Source organism: Choloepus didactylus, chromosome 2, assembly GCF_015220235.1.
Source record: "Choloepus didactylus isolate mChoDid1 chromosome 2, mChoDid1.pri, whole genome shotgun sequence".
In the NCBI taxonomy this organism is placed as follows: domain Eukaryota; kingdom Metazoa; phylum Chordata; class Mammalia; order Pilosa; family Megalonychidae; genus Choloepus; species Choloepus didactylus.
In genome coordinates this window covers 170,446,240-170,468,331 of record NC_051308.1, presented here as the reverse complement: position 1 = coordinate 170,468,331, position 22,092 = coordinate 170,446,240, and positions in this window count along the sequence as shown.

Genomic DNA, 22,092 nt, shown 5'->3' with positions numbered 1-22,092 from the left:
AGAAACATACTAACTTAACACAGAATATGGTGCAAGTCCTTGGGTAATATTCACTCTTAAACTTCATATCCTATAACTTAAATACTATCATGTGAAGTTAATACAACTTATGTCATATGATAAGGGGATAAGATAGGGAAGAAAACAAAGATACTTTCTTGATATATATACAAACATCCTCATAACAGCAAAGGAGAAATATTCATAACTATTATAGTCCTCATTTCTGTAATTGGTCATGTGGTTGCAGCTCATATTTATAACTACTTTCTTCCACTACCCATTCCATATTCCCTTTACCCTCACCCAGCACCTCAGCTGGCCATTTTTCTGGAGTGTGGAAGTGACCCAAATCTTTATTCCTGGTTTCTGGGCCATTGGTAGTACTGCCTATATTGGATTGTTGTAGTTTTCCATTGACTTTAAGTACAGGGCATGGTACTTAAGAGACACCCTAGGGGGATCTATATTCCAGGCAAACTCTTACCTCCATTGTGTAGTTGTGGTCTTATTTCCCTTTGATATTCAGGACCAGTCGCCAGTCCAATAATTACCTTCATTGATTCAGAGGCATGAGGAACCCAGAGCGGCCAGGTGGCAGTCTTAACTTCTAGTTCAATGGAATTGTTGTGTTCCTGGTGGAAGCTCTCCTCCTTTTGGAACTAAGACCTGTAGACCAGAAGAGCTTAAGGTTGTAAGAACAGGAAGCAAAAACTTCTAGTGGATCACTAGGGATAATAGTGAGGGACAGTACCACTCCCATTTCTACCCCTTGATTCCTGGACCCATTATCCTAGCTGTGGGAGAAGCAGCACCATAGAGTGGGTGCTGATTTACAGCATATACAACCACCTGAAGAGCATTGCCTCAGCCCTGCAAAGAATTGCCACCTAGTTTGCACCATAATTGAGTCTTTAATAGGCCATTCCACCATTCTATTAATCCAGGTGCTCCAGGATGATGGGGAACATGGTAAACCAGTGAATTCCATGAGCATATGCCCATTCCTGCCCTTCATTTGCATTGAAATGGGCTCCTTGATCAGAAGCAATGCTGTGTGGAATAAGGCATTCTGTAAGTCTGAATGGTAGTTTTGATGGAAGCACTGCATGCAGAAAAGACAAGCCCGTTTCTGGAGTATGTCCAGAACAAAATGCTGCCACTTCCATGATGGAAGTGGTCCAATGTAATCAACCTGCAGAGTCCTTCCCCAAGGGGGCTCTGGGTCTGTAAACTGTCTCAAGTCTGAGGTTGATTAAGGGGCCATGACTCTCTCTCTTTAATTCAAGTTAGACTCAAGTTCACTTAACCTAGAACTCTTCTGCTTATACAGATAAAGTAAGAATTTAGTAGACTGCTCATCTATTTTACTTCTAGGTACCCTATGATCTACCAGCCAACAGCATAGGTCTCTTGTGAGTCAGACTATTTTGAATACTGCTTTGACTCAGCTTCTGTTACAGTAGCCATGCCCATGTTGTCTTTGGAAATTAAGTGCTGCCACTGAGTTTCTGTGAATCCAGCATCCAGTCATCCCCATTTTTTTAAGGATTCAAGTTCAATGACAGAAGTTCCCACAGTAATAACTGGCCTACTGAGAAGAGCAACTACAGAGCTCTTCAGGGATGATGGTGTGCTGGTTTGGATGTATTATGTCCCCCAAAATGCCATGTTCTTTTGATGCAGACATATTAGTGTTGATTGGGTTGGAATCCTTTGATTAGGTGTTTCCATGGAGATGTGATTTAATCAGCTATTGGTGAAACATTTGAATTATTTCCATGGAGATATGGACCCCACCCATACAGGCTGGGTCTTGATTTAATCACTGGAGTCCTATACAATCTCAGACAGAAGGCACTCACTGCTACAGCTGAGAGACATTTTGGAGATGGCCTTTGAAAGCAGACTTTTGCTGACACTTTGCTCTGGAGAAGCTAAGAGAGGACAAATGCCCCCAAAAGCAACATTTTGAAAAATGCACAAGAGCTGAGAGAGGACCTGGAACACAACCTATAACAGCAGACACCAGCCATATGACTTCTCAACTAACAGAGGTTTTCTGGATGCTGTTGGCCTTCCTTCAGTGAAGGTATACCCGTGTTGATGCCTTAATTTGGACATTTGCATGGCCTTTAGACTGTATTTATTTGTAACCAAATAAACCCCTTTTATAAAAGCCAATCCATTTCTGATTATTTTGTATAATGGCAGCATTAACAAACCAGAACAGATGGAGTTAGTTTTACAAATTTATTCCTCATGGTCCTGATGAAAGGTGTATCCTCTGGACAATCCTGTGGTGTGTGGGCAGCTCTTAGTGTGATAAATCCACTCTAATATTCCAACCCCTCAAAGCCTTTGGATCCCCTCATCTACATTATACCTGGGCAGTTCCGGCATTTCAACCTCAGGCAATGTAGGTCACCTTTTAGTCAATGCTTCAGCCAACCACCCTAACAAACTGTTAGAACGCTTTCTAACCCCTTGAGCTACAACATTGAATCTAGATTTTTTGCTTAATGGGCCCATAATTCATCCTGATCCAACTTTGTGATTCTTCCACCATTATCCCATACCCTTAATATCTGTCCCCACACATATTCTCCTGGTTTCTGTTTATATAAATTGGAGAAATCATGCAGTTCTTTTGGAATGTAGTGCACCTCCTCATGGATCATTCTTTGTACTTTCCTTTTGGGGCCTGTTGGGACTTCTGTCTAGTTATATGTTGAAGAAAATAGAGGTTGTGTGGTTGGATCATGAGAAGAATGTGTCCTGCAGGTGAACTCTGTCAGGGCATTCCATTTCAGTTTCATATGTTAAACTATTAATCTATTCAGAGGAGTGAGGGCTATTTCACCACTGGAGGTGGTTACAGATTAATCAGCCACAGCTTGGTTAATCTCTTCAGGTGTAGGTTAACCCACCTGGTACATTCCTCAGGGCAGACTGGAGGCCTTAGATGTTTCCTCAGGGCAGACCATTACAGGTTTATCTGCACAGACTCAACAGAATCTAGGGTCTCAGTGTCCCCACTGCCATCATTATCAAACCATATGCCCCCATTCCAATTTTTGAGATCCCATTCGTTTCTAAACAATGCCCTCACTTTAACAGTAGGCATGCTGCAAGGTTGGGAACTTAATTTACATTGTAATTCAGCCACTCACACAATGAGACTCTGGGTCTGGTTTTCAGAAATCTCCATTCTGTGGCTACATGAAATAAGATTTTCTTTCAGGGCACATTAGAAACTTTGATGTCTTTCATATGGTGCTTAAGTTGGGAATTTGAAGTTTGAGCTCATCCCTTTCTTTTACAATTGTATCCAGTGTATTTAGGAATAACTAGCCAACATCATTATACATTTTACCTCCACAAAACTCTGTTAAGGTGTCAAAAACTCTCACTCAGTAAGTAAACTGAACAAAGATGACTGTGTGTATGGTTGAAGGGGAAGGTTAGGAGCATGTGGGACACCAGAAGGAAAGAGGAAAGATAAAGACTGTGACTATAATTCAGTGAAACCTAGAGTGCTCAACAATTGTGATAAAATGTACAAATGTGTTTTTACATGAAGGAGAACAAATGAATGTCAGCCTTGCAAGGTGTTAAAAATAGGGTGATATTGGGGAAAAATACAATCAATGCAAACTAGAGACTATAGTTAACAGAAACTTTGTATTATGCTCCCTTTAATGTAACAAAGGCACTATACTAAAGCTAAATGCCTATAAGAGGGGGACGTAAGGGAGGGGTATGTGACTCTTGGCATTGGTCATGTTGTTTGACTCTTTTATTCTACTTTAGTTTAATTCTACCTTTCCTTTCATTGTTTTTTAGTTGTCATTTTTTTTTCTTTTTCTTTTGTCTCTCTACCTTCTTTGAATCCTCTTCCTTCTTTGTGGAAGAAATGGAGATGTCCTTATATAGGTAGTGGTGATGCTGGTGAATGCATAAATATGTAACTATACAGGGAACCATCGATTGCTTACTTAGGACGGAAAGTATGATGGGTGAACAAAACTGTCTTAAAAAAAAACGGGTTGATGAAGAAACCTTGAGGGCACTACATTGTGTGAAATAAGTCAGACACATAAGGACAAATACTGCATGGTCTCACTGATATGAACTAATTATAATATGTAAACTCATAGGATAAAATATTAGAAATCTCTTTCATGAACTAGAACAAATGTATGACACTGTAACTAGAAGCTCATAATAGAGGGGTATATAGGGAACAAATATACCTATTGCAAACTATGTATTAAAATTAAAAGTTTTTAAAATTCTTTCAACAGTAACAAATGTACTATACCAATACACTGAGTCAATAATGGGGGGGCAGTTAGGGGTAGGGGAGGAACTGAGTTTTCTTTTTTGTCTTTATTTCTTTTCTGGAGTAATGAAAATGTTCTAAAAACTGAAAAAAAATTAATTGTGGTGATGGATGCACAGCTGTATGATGGTACTGTGGGCAATTGATTGTGCACTTTGGATCTTTGGATAGTTGTTTGGTATGTGAACAATCTCAATAAAAATTTTTTAAGAAAAAAAAAAGCTTGCGGAGTCCTGCCTCTTTTAAGCATTTGAGAGGTCATATCCAGTGGTGATATTATGTGTTACCTGTTTTGCCAACTCATTCCGTACTGATTGTTTGAAACAGAATCAATGCCTTTGAATCTAATCAGATCAGAGAACCAATTCCAAAAACCCCAGAGCCAATTCAGAAATCTCATTCTTAAGATTTTTTTCTCAAGAACCACTCCTGGTACCAAAGTCAGTGTTCTTCAGGGAAAAAGAATTAATGGAAGAGATCTGTAAATATTATGAGATTTTTTCAATAAGAATTGTCTCATGCGACTGTGGTGATGGGCAAATCCAAATTCCATAGGGAACACGGCAAACTGGGAACTCTGATGAAGGTTTCGATGGATTCCCCAGAAGCTGGCTGGCTGAAGTAGAAATGAAAATTCTGTCTTTTGACTGCTGAAATAATCATTTCTCCTTTTAAGGCCTTCGACTGGTTAAATGGGACTTCTCTCATTGTTGAAGGCATTCTCCTCAGTTGGTTGTAGATGTAATCAGTCATAGCTGTGATCAACTTACTGATGATTGAAATTCATGAAATATCCTTACAGTTACAATCAGACCAGTGTTTAGTTGACCAGATAGCTGGACACTATAACCTGGCCAAGTTGACACCTGAATTTAACCATCACAAGCGGTTTTTATTCAAAATTAGCAGGAAGTTTCTCAGCATTTTAATAATACTGCACAATGCATGAATTTTAGTTGCTTTGGAATATTATCTGTTGCAAAGGATTTGACATTGTCTTTCTTTGAGTTGCATTTCTTAGATATTACTAGATTTTTTTTATTTAAAAAGGTCTTCAATAAACTAAATAAATCACTCAAATTCCACCCTAGAGTGTAGTATACATGATGATAGAAACAAACAGTATTTCTGATAAGACATGACAGTTTTTTTTACAATTATAAGCCATTTTATTTAGCCTCCCAATTAAAAAGCATAGTTTTGTATTTTCTTTTCTGAATCTTACCAGCATTAAAACATTTATATGTGCATATTTAAATGTGAAATTAAAATTTTCTTCTTATTGTATCATTTTTGTTTTATAAAATCACTACACAAATCAAACACTTTCAAAGTTTTTTAAGACTGCTATTGTTTGTAACCAATTATACTCCATAAATTTATTGATGAGTTAATAGTTAACGATGATCAAGAAGGGCATAGAAATAAAATCCAAGATTTAGTAATAATCTAGCTTCTACTTTAGGCATTTATTCTCTAAACTGCACAAGGCAGAAATAATGTATCAGAGTATATTAACTATTAACATGAAATAAAGCTTCAAAGAAATATGCTGAAAGTCAAAAATTTGATGGCATGGATCTAGGATAAACTTTCACATCCTTTGGTGATCCATTCATCTTCTGTGGCTTAACAATACTCCCAATGTCACATAAAGATTACCAAATTCAGCAATAGAAACAAACTCAGAAGTTTGCCTGCCATAAAATCTGGGTATGGCTGTCACACACTGCTGGCAGTTTGGGCACCACATAAGAGTGGGCAATTCATGTACACCATGATGTGAATAGTATCCCCTGGACTTAGGCAACTTGGAGAACCAGAATCTAGGCACCTCAATCTCATCTAGCTGAGAATAATTAGGAGAGCATGGAGAGAAAAAGAAAATGCAAGAAAAACAAACATGCACAACAAAACCTTGCTATTAATTTGCCCAAAACTGTCTATAGGACTTTAAAATGCACTTTATTGTTGTTCAGCTGGATAAAACACAAGTCTTCACCTATGTTAAGAATGAAATTATTAGAGAAAGTAGGAAGACCTTTTAAATTCATTTGGCAGGCAACTTTTAAATTCACTTAACTCAAGAGAATTAATTGAAGCAGCCATTATCTTCTTAATTTAACCTAAATTTTTTCTGCCTCAAAAACTTTCTTTAGAGAAAGCCTATTTCAGTTGAGCTTGCTGTAACATGACTTCTATTGTTTATATTTAGTGAAATCTCACTCTTAATATTCCTTGCAATGAACATTGTCAGGGATAATTTTACATTCTCCTTCCCTCCTTTATCGATGTGCTAAACTCTTGTATAACATACAAGTGTTCTTCATGCTTCCATTTATCTATGCACACAGAAATTTTTTATTATACTTTCATATATAAGGAGAGATGAATTATACCAGTCTCTGGTGGGAGGGTACCAGTTCATGTCCCTTGCAGAACTGTACACATGACCAACAGCAAACCAAACTTTCCACATCATTCAAACTTGCCAATTTGGCTGTTGTCTAGTAGACCAGGATTAGAAATAGTAGTAAAGGGATAATGAAATCTGCTGATTTTTTACTTCATTGATCTTTGCAGGGATCAGAAGTAAGAGGGGGAATTTGTTTGTGAATTAGTCATTATTATCATCCACCTGCAAAGCAAGTTGATTGTTGACATTGTGTATAAGATTTTCTTCCCAAGGACATTATTACTCATGCAAGTAAGTGATTCAAACTAACAGAGCTAATGTTTCCTTCTGGGCTTGTAGGACAAATAGTCTATATGAATCCTCTGGCTGTAGGGGCTGTCTTAGCCTTCCTAAGTGTAAAATTCAGCCATTCAAACAGCAATTCATTTCTGATTGCTGCAGACTGGTGCAATTCATCTGCTACTGTCATTTCCTAGCTATCTGTGATAGAATTATATTCTTTCAATTGTGCTTCAATGCATTGCTGAAACAATCTAGACTCTAATGTCTAAGTTCTTTGGGCACTGTTTTATGATGTGTTAAGGATCAGCTTGTTGAATCTCCAGCCTCCTTAAAGGTTCTTAAAATCTTTTCTACAGTCAACACTTTATGGCTAAGTAATCTATGAATGTGAATGATTTTTTTAAACTTTCTATTCTTTGCTAGTAAACAGTCTTTTCTCTTTGCAGATCATTCAGATGGTTCAAGTTGGTTTTCATTTACCACTTCCTTGTAGGAGTGTTGCATTGCCCAGAAAAGAATTAAAGCATTACATCTTGAGGCAAAAATCTTTTAAAGCACAACTCTTTTGAAATCAAGTGTTTGTTTCATTTGCAGGTTGAGAAATGTTGCACTGCTCAATGAAGTTTTACATGATTGGTTTCTTTCCTATTATTTTTAGCCTCAGGGTTTGAAAAAGTAAATTATATCCACCATTAAGCTGTTCTTCAGAGAAGTTTCAAACATTTTTAGTAAAATCAAGAACTGGACAAAGAAATAATATGATAATAAGTGGTCCCAAGTACAGATTTTAAATGTGCAGGTCACTGACAGTTAACTTTAAAAATTCATGGCTTATATATCTCTGGAAAAAAAATTTATGAAGTTTAATAAAAAATATCATCACTCATTATAATTGGTTAAAGTTGATAGAGCTTCTAATTAACTATTATGAAGTCAAATCAAGAGTTGGATATGGAAACTAACATATTGAGATGGAGGGAGAAAGGATAGTGTTTTAAGCAAAAAAAAATTTACAAGTAACTATTGCTGATTTTTAATTACAAAAGGAATAGAATAGTTGCCATGAGTTCAGTGGGAGAAGGAGCAATTTGAGAAAATATTCATGTTTCCTGTATCTGCAATCTATTCCCCTCCATATCTCCAGGCTAAAAATATGTTGTAGTTTTCCATAACAAAAATGAAAAAACAAAACTTCTCTTAGCCATACTTTTTTGTCATGATACAGTCTGTTTATTTTAATGTTTCATTGTGATGGTTTTAGGCTGAATGTACCCCAGAAAAGATCATATTCTTATATCTAATCCATTCCTGTGTGTGTGTACCCATTGTAATCAGGATCTTTTGGTGACTAGGATCTGAAGTTGAGATGTAACCCACGTCATTCAAGGTGGGTCTTAATCCTCTTACTGGAGTCCTTAATAAGAGGGTAAAAGACAGAAGACGCACACAAAAAAGCCCCAGAGAAAATAAGAGATGAAATTCAGAGAAACACACAGAGAAGCTAAAACAGAGAAAAGTCAGAGATGCTAAGAGACAAGTATACATGACAGAAGCTCAGAGAGAAAGCCACTGAAGCCAGAAGCTGGAAGCAGTGAAACCCAGGAGAGAAGGGAGAGACTAGCAGACATTGCCAGGTACTTGGCTATGTGACAGAGGAGTTGAGGATTAGCAGTAACCAGTATTCATACAGAAGGCATAATCCTGTTGATGCCTTGATTTGGACAATTTCATGGCCTCAGAACTGAAAACTTGTAAGCTAAAATATCCCAATTGTAAAAGTCAACACATTTCCTGTAGATTGCTTTTTGTCAGCGTTAGCAAACTAAAACGTTCATTTACAATGTTTTTGAAGTTGTCTATACTTGCCATCATAATATATGCAGTCCTGGACTCTAACACTTGCCTGCTTCATATCTCTTCCTCAACACAAAAGATTCAATGGGCATCTCCAATTAGAGAGCTCTCATCTTTCTCCTATCATCCTGAACTTTTCCATACTGATAAATGATGCAATTATCCATCAAATTCTCCCAGGCAAAAATCAAGAAGTCCTTCTGACTCTTCACATGCTTTACCTCATCCCTTTTATCCAATTCTTCACCAAGTCCAGTCTATACATTTAGAATGTAATAAATATCCACCCACTTCTCCCAACTCTTATCTACTATTACCATCTACCATTACTTAGAATATCATAGCCATTTTATTTTTTGTTAACAGTCCTTTTCATATGCAGTAATGAAAACTATCATGTGATTTATGTGCACGAAGGTAAAATTGTGGGAAACTGCAAAGGAAAGATATTTTATTTTTTTATTTATTTTTTTATTTATTTATTTATTTATTTTTGGAGAAGAAAAGAATTTATTCACGATGTTGCAAGAACAGACGCACAGCCAGACACATGGCAGGCATGACGTACAATAGAACACAGCAAAAATTTATATTCCAGGCCTAACACAAGTCTCTCCCCTGTTTCTCCCATTGGCTGGATGCTCCAGAGGGTACGGTCTATCCAAGAGAGCTAACTAGCCTGCCTTTTGGATTTTAAATTGTACAGCCTATCTGAGAGAGCTCATTCAGTTTAAATTTCCTGCTGGGGGTTCCCGCCTCTGATTATATTCCATACATTCCAGTAACCCTGGTTACTTTTCCCATATAAGGAGCTGGCACTGATTCTAGGCGTATATCATGGCTCCCTGTCTTCCCTTTACCATAGAGTCTGTTTAAGCCAGTTCTGCCACCATTTTCCCTATTCCATGCTGCCTTTATGTGAAAGCTAAACTTAACCTTTTCTTACAGATTCCCTCTTTTTTCTTTTTTTTAAACCTTTTTAGTCTTCACATTTTAGTTTCTCAAATTTGCTAGGAGCTTTTTCACATTCCTCATCATAGGGACTTTTCTTCTTAAGGGGAGGTATAGATTGTTCTGCTGGTATTTTTGATTAGGGTGGTTTTGATGAGTCTCTGAGCTAGCCCCTGGGCACATGAGATGATGTAGCCCCCAGCTGCTGTAAACATTCCAGCTGAAATGATAAGGAAAGTTAAAATAGATGTTGCAATTCCTTTCCATTTCCTGAACCAATTTTCCAACCACCCTGTGGGTCAGTTGTTAATGCCAGAATTTTTTGCTAGTTCCTGAGATAAGGCTGTTAAGCCTTGTAGAGTTTTGGTGATAGTTCCATCAGGTGCTGTATTATTGGGGATGAATGTGCAACAACTTCCCCCAACCATAATACAGACACTACCCTTTTCAGCTAGCATTATGTCTAGGACCATTCTATTTTCCCATGCCATTCAGCTAGTGGCATCTAACTTTTATGCCATTCCCTTTATGACATTGCTGGTATAGTTGATAAATCTTTGCTGATTATCCACATTTTTATTTATGGTGACCCACCAAAATAAGAATGATTCAAATCCTGCAGCCACTTGATTTCTAGCTTTAAACTCATTTGGAACTTCCCAGGGAACTCTTATGCTATCTACATAAATTCTTTCATTGAAGGAACCAGGTACATTTTGTACAATTCTATTTTTTTTTTTTTCTTTGCCTTGGGTTGGTACTTTTTCTTTACTTTCAAATGCCAGTGTGAATAAGATAGCCAGTTGAACCAGAGCGCAAGTTCTTCTCCACTTTTCGGGTAGTGTTGGCCAGAGGACAGCCTTCCTGCAATACCACCAGAGGTCTGCTCTGGGTATAGTTAGGCTGGAGAAGTTGCCAGTACTATCCTTGCTCACATTCCACATTTGTGTACACAAAGCCATGGTACCAAGATCCTGGAGCCCTTCTTCTCATCTGGAGACAGAGGCAGAGTGGTTTCCGGGACCAAGGCGAGAAGCTGGTATGAACTTGACACTTCCCTTCTGGAGTGGAGGGAAAAGGGAGGACAATGTACTACAGCTTTCACCAGGAGTAGCATTTTGAAAGAGGAGTGTTATACATTTAAACTCCTTTTCATGCTTTTCCATCCCCAAGGGGAAGGGCACAATCTAAGCAGTGGGTTGGCCAGTTGCACAAGCTTAATAGTTGCTTCTGTTTAGACTCTGGATAGTATATTTGACCCATTCTACCCAGGCATTTGTATTTCCATAGCCTGTCTCTATTTCTATGGTCTGCTTTAAGTCTCTGGCTTCAAGTATTCTAATGACCTTGGGGTCAATTTGAACTGGAGAGTTAGACTCCAGCTAAGTTTCCCTTAATGGTCTTCCCTCCAACCTGGGTGAGACCCATCCCTTATACTGTATTGTTCACCAGTGTTCCAAGAATAACAGGGGTTAGGTGACTCATAAGTTATACTCCCAAATGTTCCCCCCCAAAAATCTTGCTATTTGAACAGTCTGCTCACATAAATACTTATATTCCTCCTTCAGTTGTTGCTGATGTTCTAAATTTCCACAGCTAATTACTTGACAAACATCAAATTGTACAGTTTGGGACTCTATGCCTTTGACTACACTTATAACCAGTTTAGCAGAACCTGTTACTCCTTGAGTATGGAACATTGTGATCAGTACAAGCAAGTTCATCATTAAGCTATACACAGAACACAATGCAAACACAGGGTTTAATTCAGCCCTTCCTCCCTTCCTAGTATGTTTTTTCAACAGTTGTCTCTTTAGAGTGATCCTTAGGGGATCTGAGGTGGGAGTCACTTTCCAGGATTTGGGTTGAGTTGCTGGATACTTATTGTCTGGTTTAGGCACTGGTCCCTTTACTTGTGTGTTATGAGTCCAGCCTCTTTCTGCTATTTGGACTGCCATCTCACTCATCAGCAAGACTTGATAGGGTCCCTCCGAGATCGATTGAAGTTTGGATTCTCTCCATGACTGGATCAGAACCCAGCTGCTGGGCTGATGTCGTTGGGCAGCAATTTCAAGAGGTGGGGTCTGAGCCAGCAATCCACAGTGCCTGAGAGATGATAAAGTAGAAGACAAAGCCAGTATATAATTCTTAAGGAAAAGATCCTTCATGTCTAGGGAGGGGAGCTGTCCAGTCCTCCTTGGTCTATGCATAAAGTTACCTGGTTGCTGTTGAGGTGCATTTTTCCTTCCCCTTTTCTTGTCCATAGCCAGCAGACCTAAGCATCTGATAGTGGGTCTCACCAGCAGTCAGAGGCGGGCCTCCAGCAATGGAGTCTGAGACTGCTCAAACAGCAGGGTGCGCCTTCCCTTCCTCCATGCCAGGGGTCCCCCTTGATGTTTTGGATCCCAGACAAGCCCCAAAGTTGTTAGAAACAAGCATTATACCTTAAAAATGCTCACCCGGTTGTGGAGGAGAAAAGAACTTATTCACTATCTTGCAAGAACAGACACACAGACAAACACATGGCATGCATCAGAAAGATATTTTACAAGATTTGCATTGAGCTGCATTGGGTGTTGGGAGGAAAAGGAATGCTGTGGTCATCTCAATCTTGCTTCACTGATTTGATATGCATTTATATTCCATTTTGCTCTCCCAAAGACTGACTTTTAGGATGATGAGTCATTACTTTCCAACATTCTTCACTTCTTTAGCTGTGGAGTTTTGTCTGTTGATAGACTGTAATCTGTTTACCACATTGTTGTTCTTTACCTTTTCCATATTTATTCTGTGTAATCCAGGTCTCAGTGAGGATTTTCCTTTCCCTTTAGATATAGGCAAAGTTAGCTCAACCCCCATACTAAACTCCTTAGATGTCCAAAACATCTCCCAAACATCTAAATTCCTGAGGACATATATTTTCCTGATAACCATTAGCTCTAAGTTTCTATTTCTGGTGATGCTCTGTTTGGGCTTATAAGAGATTTTCTCACAATTCTATGTGTTAAGTATGTATTTTTCACTATGTGACTCCTTGTGAGTCTCAAACTTTTCCTTTTTCCCACACCTAATGCCTCACTACCACCACCCTTGGGGTGGGGTAGGGGGAGCTGCTCTTACACAAGTTGCATGTGTAGCAAATTTCTCTGAGTAATTGGAGCTAGGAAGGAAGGTGGTGGGAGGAAGGGGAAGGATATTTTTCAGAGCAATGAAAACACCTAATTGAATAATAATTAGTCTTGTCCTCAGAAATCTTTATCACCAATAATCTCTTAACTGGCTATTTTCCTGTAATCCAATGTTATCTCTTTAACAACTCTCTTACTCTTTGCCTGACCAAGTCCCCCATCCTCACCACACACACACACACACACACACACACACACACACACACACACATTCTCTGGGAACCAGAATGAATCCATTTTACTATAATAGGACACCCAGTTCTGCTCCCTAGACCCCATTCCAAATGCTATGCTGATCTTTGTATAACCAGACACATTAGGCTACTCAACAGAACACAAGGGCCTTTCATTTGTCATGATCCACTTTTGTCAGAAGACTTTAGCAACTTTAAATAGACATTTCCCCTGATATACAGATACTTTCTTTAACTTTGAAAATTGTACATAAGGGAGACTTTGACTGAATAGTGTCCCTGTTATTGGTGGCTGACTGGCCACACCTCATTATTAAACCCTATAAATTAATTAGCCCTTGTTACTTATTATTGGATGAGGATTCCTGTGGCGATGGGAAGAAACCAAACGTATCATGATGAGCTTTTTAGTCTATAAAAACTATGGGGGCTTATTCTTATCAACTGAGCTTAAGCATTTTATTGCCTACCTACATGATGTCAGAATATGCCAAAAGACTCTAGTGTTGTCTCTGACATTGCTGCAGTAGCCTAGTGACACCAGAGAGGCTAAAACTTTTGAGAAGGGTTCTAGGAGTAAACTAGATGATTCCTGGAGTTGCTTACCTTGAAATGAGTATATATTTTGAGTTTTCCAAAACAACATCATTTGGTAACAAAGGTCATTGAAGTATGTTGATTTCTTTGCAGTCTTACATTCTTTTTTTTTTTTTTTTTTTGGCAGTTTTTATTGTGAAAGATAACATATATACAGAACAGTGATAACTCTCAAAGTATGATTTAACAAGAAGTTATATAGGTAATTTCAAAGAATGTTATGGGTAGCAGTTCCAAAGTTTCAGGTATTTCCTTATTGTGAAATATGACATATACAGAAAAGTGATAACTTTCAAAATACAATTTAATGAGCAGCTATAGAGCAAATTTCAAAGAATGTTATGGGTTACAGTTCCACCACTTCAGTTATTTCCTTCTAACTATCTAATACCTTAACATCTAGAACAAATATTCTGTAAAGGTTCAGTATTCATAATCCTTAGTTAAATACTATCTTGTCTGTTGCTACTCCTTTCTCTCCAATCATTTTCTCAATCTTCAGGGATGTCTAGGCAGTGATCACACTAACTTCTTTATATTGAAAATTGGTGTCGACATTATGGGGAAGGGATTACATCTGGCTGATGTTCTTAAAGAGGCTGTTGCCTCTGGATTTTGGGACTTATCTGGCATAGGAACACTCTGGAGGATTTAAGTTTTTGAAAAATAAACTTAGTGAGTGAATTTATAGAGTCTCAGATAGGGATCTAGGTACTTTGCAAATACTGTTGGTTAGCGCTTGGCATACTGTGATCATTTGGGATATCTAGCTGGAGTTTGCATAAGAGTAACTTCTATTTGAAATCTCTTAGCTATCATAAATTTATTTTGTTACCTTTCTTTTATCCCTTTGGCCAATCTATCAATGCCAGAGCCAGGCTCACTTTTGGGATTTATGTCCCACATAGCCAGGAATATTCACTCCCCTGAGAGTCATGTCCCAATTAGGAGGAAGTTAATGAATTTATTTGTAGAGTTGGGCTTAAAGAGAGAGAGGCCACATCTGAGCAACAAAAGAAGATCTCTGGAGGTGCCAGTTAGGCATAATTATAGGTAGGCTTAGCTTCCCTTTTACAGGCATAAATTTTGCAAGAGCAAGCCTAAAGATTGAGGGATTGACTTGTTAAGTAGGGGGTTTCTAATTTCACACAACATATATTCTGTCCAAGATAAACAATCAGTATCTCACATTATCTTCATTTAGTTGTACAATCATCATCAATCTCAATTTTAAATAGTTATCATAACAAAAAATATCCCAAAGCTCTTATCAGCCCCTAATTATTTATCCCTAGTATTAGTGTAGTACTGGTAAGGTATTCTTATTAGATTTAGTCTATAATATGCAATGGGTAGTTTTTCCCATATACCACTCTGTTGTTAACTCTTGGTACCAGTGTCATACCTTAGACGTATTTATCATGCAAACACTTATTTGTATTTGTAGTGCTAATCTGTGGGACACATGCCTTGAAATAACCAGTTTCAATGATGTTTGCCTTCAATGTGACACTGTTATTTATTATCCCATTAATTAGCAATCACCCCTGTCCATTCCCATATGTTTAAGTTCACCCTCCTTAACATGTCTGTACGTATTAGATTATTGTTCCCCCTTCACTAGGTTCTGACAATCTCTAGGTCCCCTATATTCTACATTATAAGACACTTATTTTACATTTTTCACAGAGTTCACATTAGTGGTAACATATAATATCTCTACTTTTGTGTCTGTCTTACTTCACTCAGCATTATGTCTTCAGGGTTCATCCATGTTGTCATATGTTTCACGACCTCATTCCATCCTACTGCCACATAGTATTCCATCGTTTGTATATACCACATTTTGTTTATCCACTTATCTATTGAAGGACTTTTGGATTGTTTCCATCTCTTGGCAACTGTGAACAATGCTGCTATGAACATCAGTGTGCAAATGTCTGTTCATGTCACTGCTTTCAAATCTTCTGGGTATATACCGAGAAGTGGAATTGCCAGATCCTAGGGTAACTCGATATCTAGTTTTCTGAGGAACCACCAAGTTGTCTTCCACAGTGGCTGCACTATTATACATTCCCACCAGCAATGAATAGGAGTTCCAATTTCTCCACATCCTATCCAGCATTTGTAGTTTCCTCTTAATGGCAGCCATTCTTTTGGTGTGAGATGATATTTCTTTGTGGTTTGGATTTGAATTTCCCTAGTAGGTAGTGAAAGGGAATATATTTTCATGTATTTTTTAGCCATTTGTATTTCCTCTTCGGAAAAAATGCCTTATCGTATCTATTGCCCATTTGATAATTGGGCTGTTTATTCTATTGTCATTGAGTTATAGGATTTCTTTTTATATGCTGGATATCAGTCTCTTATCCAATATACAGTTTTCAAATATTTTCTCCCATTGAATTGGCTGTGCCTTCACCTTTTTGTCAAAGTCCTTTGAGGCATAGAAGGTTACAATTTTGAGGAGTTCCCATTTGTCTATTTTTTCTTTTGTTGCCTCTGCTTTGGGTGTAAGGTCTAAGAAGCTACCTCCTATTATTAGATCTTGAAGATATTTCCCTATATTGTTTTCTGGGAGTTTTATTTACTCTCTCTTCTATTGAGGTCTTTGATCTACTTTGAGTTAATTTTTGTCTACAGTATGAAGTAGAGATCCTCTTTCATTCTTTTGGATATGGATATCCGGTTCTCTCAGCCCCATTTGTTAAAGAGACTATTCTGTCCCAGTTCATTGGATTTAGGGGGTCTTATAAAAATCAGTCAACCATAGATCTGGGGGTCAGTTTCTGAACTGTTCATTCAATTCTGTTGATCAATATCTCTATCTTTGTGCCAGTACCATGCTGTTTTGACCACTGTGACTTTATAGTAGACTTCAAAGTCAGGTAGTATAAGCTCTCTCACTTCATTTTTCTTTTCAGAATGTTTTTGGCAATTTGAGGCCCCTTTCCCTTCCAAATAAATTTGATAACTGGCTTTTCCAAGTCTGCAAATTAGGTTGTTGGAATTTTGATTGGATTGCCTTGAATCTGTAGATCATTTTTAGGTAGAATTTACATCTTAATGACTTTTAGCCTTCCTATCAATGAACATGGAATATCTTTCCACCCATTTAGGTATTTGATTTATCTCAGTAAAGTTTTGTAACTTTATGCATAGCGGTCTTTTACATCCTTGGTTTAGTTTATTCCTAAGTACTTGATATTTTTAGTGCTATTGTGAATGGATTTTTTTTTCTTGAGTGTCTCTTAGGTCATTTCTAGTGTAATAGGAACATTACTGACTTTTGCACATTAATCTTGTATCTTGCCACTTCGCTGAATTTGTTAGCTCAAGTAGCTTTGTCATTGATTTCTCAGGAGTTTCCAATTTGCTGATCATATCATCAGCAAATAATGACTATTTTACTTCTTTCTTTCCAATTTGGATGCCTTTTATTTCTTTGTCTTGCTAGTTTGCTCTGGCTAGATGTTCTAGCACAATTTTGAATATAGTGGTGACAGCATGCATCCTTGTTTCATTCCTGATCTTAGGTGGAAGGCTTTCAGTCTTTCAGCATTGAGTACTATGCTGATTGTGGGTTTTTCACATATGCCCTTTATCATATTGAGGAAGTTTACTTCAGTTCCTGCCATTTGAAGTGTTTTTATCAAAAATGATGCTGAAATTTGTTGAATGTTTTTTCAGCATTTATTGAGATGATCATTTGATTTTCTCCTTTAAATTTGTTAATGTGTTGTATTACATTGATTGATTTTTCTATGTTGAACCACCCTTGCATACCAGGAATGAACCCCACTTGGTCATAGTGTATAATTCTCTTAATGTTCTTTTGGATTTGATCTGCAAGTATTTTGTTGAGAATTTTTGCATCCATTGTCATTGGGGATATTGGCCTGTAGTTTTCTTTTCTTGTAGTGTCTTTATCTGGTTTTGGTATTAGAGTGATATTATCTTCATAAAATGAATTAGGCAGTTCTCCTTTTTCTTCATTTTTTGAAAGAGTTTGAGCAGGAATGGTGCCAGTTATTTTTGGAAAGTTTGGTAAAATTCCCCTGTGAAGCCATCTAGCCCTAGGCTTTTATTTGTAAGAAGCTTTTTGATGATTGATTGGATCTCTTTACTAGTGATTGGTTTGTTGAGGTCATTTGTTTCTTCTTGGGTCAGTCTAGTTTATTCATGTGTTTCCAGGAAATTGTCCATTTCCTCTAAATTGTCTAGTTTGTTAGCATAGAGTTATTCAAAGTATCCTCTTATGGTTTTTTAAATTTATTCTGGATCTATAGTAATGGCCCCACTCTTAATTCTGATTCTGTTTATTTGAATTTTCTCTCTTTTTGACTTTTTCAGTCTTGCTAAGGGTTTTTCAATGTTGTTGATCTTCTCAAAGAACCAACATTTAGTTTTATTTATTCTCTCTATTGCTTTTTTGTTTTTCAACTCATTTATTTATGTTTTAATCTTTGTTATTTCTTTTCTTCTACTTGCCTTAGGGTTAGTTTGCTGGTCATTCTCTGGCCTCTTCAGTTGTTCAAATAGGTCTTTAGTTTTAGCCCTTTCTTCCTTTTGATGTATGCATTTAGAGCTATAAATTTCCCTCTAGCACCACCTTTGCTGCATCCCATAGGTTTTGATAAGTTCTCATTTCATTTGTCTCTATATACTTACCAATTTCCCTTGCAATTTCTTTGACTTACTGGTTGTTTAGGAATGTGTTGTTTAGCATCCATATATTTGTGAAAATATCTTTCACAAATTTGTGAATGTTCTGGTTCTTTGGTAGTTATTGATTTCTAGTTGCATTCCATTATGGTCAGAGAATTTGCTGTAAATAATTTCAATCTATTTAAATTTATTGAGGCTTCTTTGTGCACCAGCATATGATCTATCCTGGAGAATTTCTGATGAGCACTGAAGAATGCATATCTTGGTAATTTGGGATGTAACAATCTATGTATGTTTGTTAAGTCCAATTCACTTACCACATTGTTTAGGTTCTCAATTTTCTTATTGGTCCCCTGTCTAGTTGTTCTATCTATAGATGGGGGTGTTGTATTGAAGTCTCCCACTTTTAGTGTAGAAATGTCTTTTGCTCCCTTCAGTTTAGTCAAGGTTTTTCTCATATACTTTGGAGCTCTTTGGGTGCATAAACAATTATAATTGTTATTTCTTCTTGGTGAATTGTCCCTTCTGTTAATAAACAGTGTCCTTCTTTGTCTCTTGTGACATCTTTGCTTTTAAAGTCTATTTTTTTCTGATATTAATATAGCTACCTCTGCTTTCTTTTGGTTGCTGCTTGTGTGGAATGTTTTTTTTTTTCCATCCTTTTGCTTTGAATCTCTTTGTGTCCTTGGATCTAAGATGAGACTTTTGTAAACAGCAATTCATTGGGTTGTACTCTTTAATTCATTTTGCCAGTCTGTATCTTTTAATTGGGAAGTTTAATCCATTCACATTCAAAGTTATTACTGTGAAGGCAGTTCTTAAACCAGCCATCTTATCCTTTGGTTTTTAGTTGTCAGATATATTTTCTCCCACCTCTTTTTTTCCCTTTAAGTTACCCTTGCTAAGACTCTTCAGTTCTGTGCTCTTCTCCAGAATTCTCTCTCCTTTCTTTTTTTTTTTTTTTTTTTAACTTTTGCAGCTGGTACTGCTCCCTTTAGTATTTCTTTTTTAACTTTTGCAGCTGGTACTGCTCCCTTTAGTATTTCTTACAGGGCATGTGTCTTGTTAACAAATTCTCTCAGCATTTGTTTCTCTGTGAAAATTTAACACTCTCCCTCAATTTTGGAAGAGAGTTTTTCTGGATAAAGAATTCTTGGCTGGCAATTTTTCTCTTTCAGAATGTTAAATATGTCATACCACTGCCTTCTTACCTCCATGGTGCCTGATGTGTGATCAGTACTTAGTCTTATGTGTTTTCCCTTGTATGTGGTGAATTGCTTCTCTCTTGCTGCTTTCAGGACTTTCTCCTTCTCTTCAGCATTTGACAATCTGATTAGTATATGTCTCAGAGTGTGTCTTTTTGGATTTATTCTATTTGGTGTTCATTGGGCTTCTTTGATTTGCATATTCATATTGTCTATAAGGATTGGAAGTTTTCCCCAACTAAGTCCTCAAATACTTTTCCTAGCCCTTTACTCTTCTCCTCTCCTTCTGGGATGCCAGTGATTCTTATATTTGTGTGCTTTATGTTGTCCTTCACTTCCCTGAATTCCATTTCAAGTTTTTCAGTTTTTTTTCCCATTTGTTCTTTTCTACTTTCACATTCAATTGTATGTCCTCTCATTCACTTATTCTTTCTCTTGCCTCTTCAAAATTGGCTGTTGTGTGTCTTCAGTATATTTTTAATTTGATTTACAGTACCTTTTATTTCCATAAGATCTGCTATTTTTTATGAACTCTTTCAATTTCTTCTTTATGCTCTTCAAATTCTTCTTGATGTCTTTTATGTCTTTAGCCAACCCACTGAAGTTGTTTTGAAGATGTGTATATTCTTCTTTGATAATTTCTCCAGATTGTGTTTCCCAGCTTTTTTATTTGGTCACTTGTCTTGTCCATATCTACTTGGATCTTCATGTGATTTATGCCTTTCAGTTGGCTTCAGGGCTATTGCTTATCTTAATAAGGTTATTTGGGAATATTCAAGATTATTTGAACATTTATGTTTAATTTGGCCAAGCTATAGCTTGCTAGAGTGCACTTTCTCTGTCTTCCCAGAAAATGGCACTCTTGCCACCTCTTGTCCTCAAGTCAGCTTTCCCCCAACTTTGCCTTTGTGTTGTGCAGGGCCCATACCAGGTAGAAATCTAATCAGCACACCAGTTCTCTATGTGCACTGGGGACTGCCAGCCCTGTGGTTGGGGATCAGGCACTGTGCAGTTTGTCAGGTAGTCCACTCAAGGGCACTATAGGTACTCCAGCTTTCAGAGATCTGAGTGGACCACTCTGGGCCTGTGGGACTCTATGTGTCACTCTCTAGCTCAAATGCTACACAGTCTGTTCTCCATATGCTCATAAGCTTCTGGAGTTGGGGAGGGTTCCTGGTGGTTCTGTGCAGCACCCTTTCCTCTCCATGCCTCTCACCTCTGCATAATATGGGCTTCCATGGAGGAAGAATTAATGCAGTCACCACAAGTCTGCTGAATCCCAAGTTCCCTCATGGGAGCTCCTGGCCTCAGGCCTGTTAAGGGTTATCTCCCCAGCCAACTGCTGAGATGAGTGCATGGGGAATGGACAGCCAGTCCCTCTCCCTGCTTGGCAGCCAGCTCCAGCCACCAGCAGTAGTCCTGGCCAAGTACATTCACCTCATCCTTTCAGACACAATTCTCCACTTTTTCATCCAATTCCCCTCTATGTGTTGTAGAAGTCCCTGTCCAGTCAGTGACACCCTAGAACTGCTGTTCTGGGATACCTTCTGCCTGTTACCTAGTTTTTTTCATGGCAAAGAAGTTTGCTCTGTGTGCTGGTTTTAATATATTATGTCCTCCACAAAGCCATGATCTTTTAATCCAATCTTGTTGGGTAGAATATTTTGAGTGTTTCCATGGAGATGTGACTCACCCAAGTGTGGGCAATACCTTTGATTAGATTATTTCCATGGAGGTGTCACCCTATCCATGAAGCATGCATCTTGATTAGTTTACTGGAGTCCTTTAAAAAGAGCATCACAGGTTCAAACTGCTATAACTGAGAGAGACATTTTGGAGATGACCATTGAAAGCAGACTTTTGCTGACACTTTGGAGTTGCCAGCCCAGAGTTTGCTCCAGAGAAGCCAAGAAAGGACAAAATGCCCCAAGAGCAACATTTTGGAGAATGGCATTTTGAAACACAACCTGAGAGCAAAGGAAGAAGACACCAGCCACATGCTCTGACAACTGACAGAGGTGTTCCAAATGTCATTCACCATTCTTCAGTGAAGGTACCCTATTGTTGATGCCTGTGTTTGGATACTTTCATGGCCTTAGGTCTGTAACTTTGTAACCAAATAAACCCCTTTTATAAGAGCCAATCCATTTCTTGTATTTTGCATGGCAGCATTAGCAAACCAGAACACTTTGCCTCTCCTAATCCCTGCAATCTTACATTCTTATGAACAAGGTCAACACTCCAGCAAATCATCTTTCTTTCCTGTATCAACAGCTTTTCCATCTCTACTGGATTATTTTCATCAGTATACAAAACTGCTGTTATTTTTCCAATTTAAAAAAAGAAAAAGAAACTCTTTCTTGACTCTACTTCCTTCTCCAGCTATTATTCC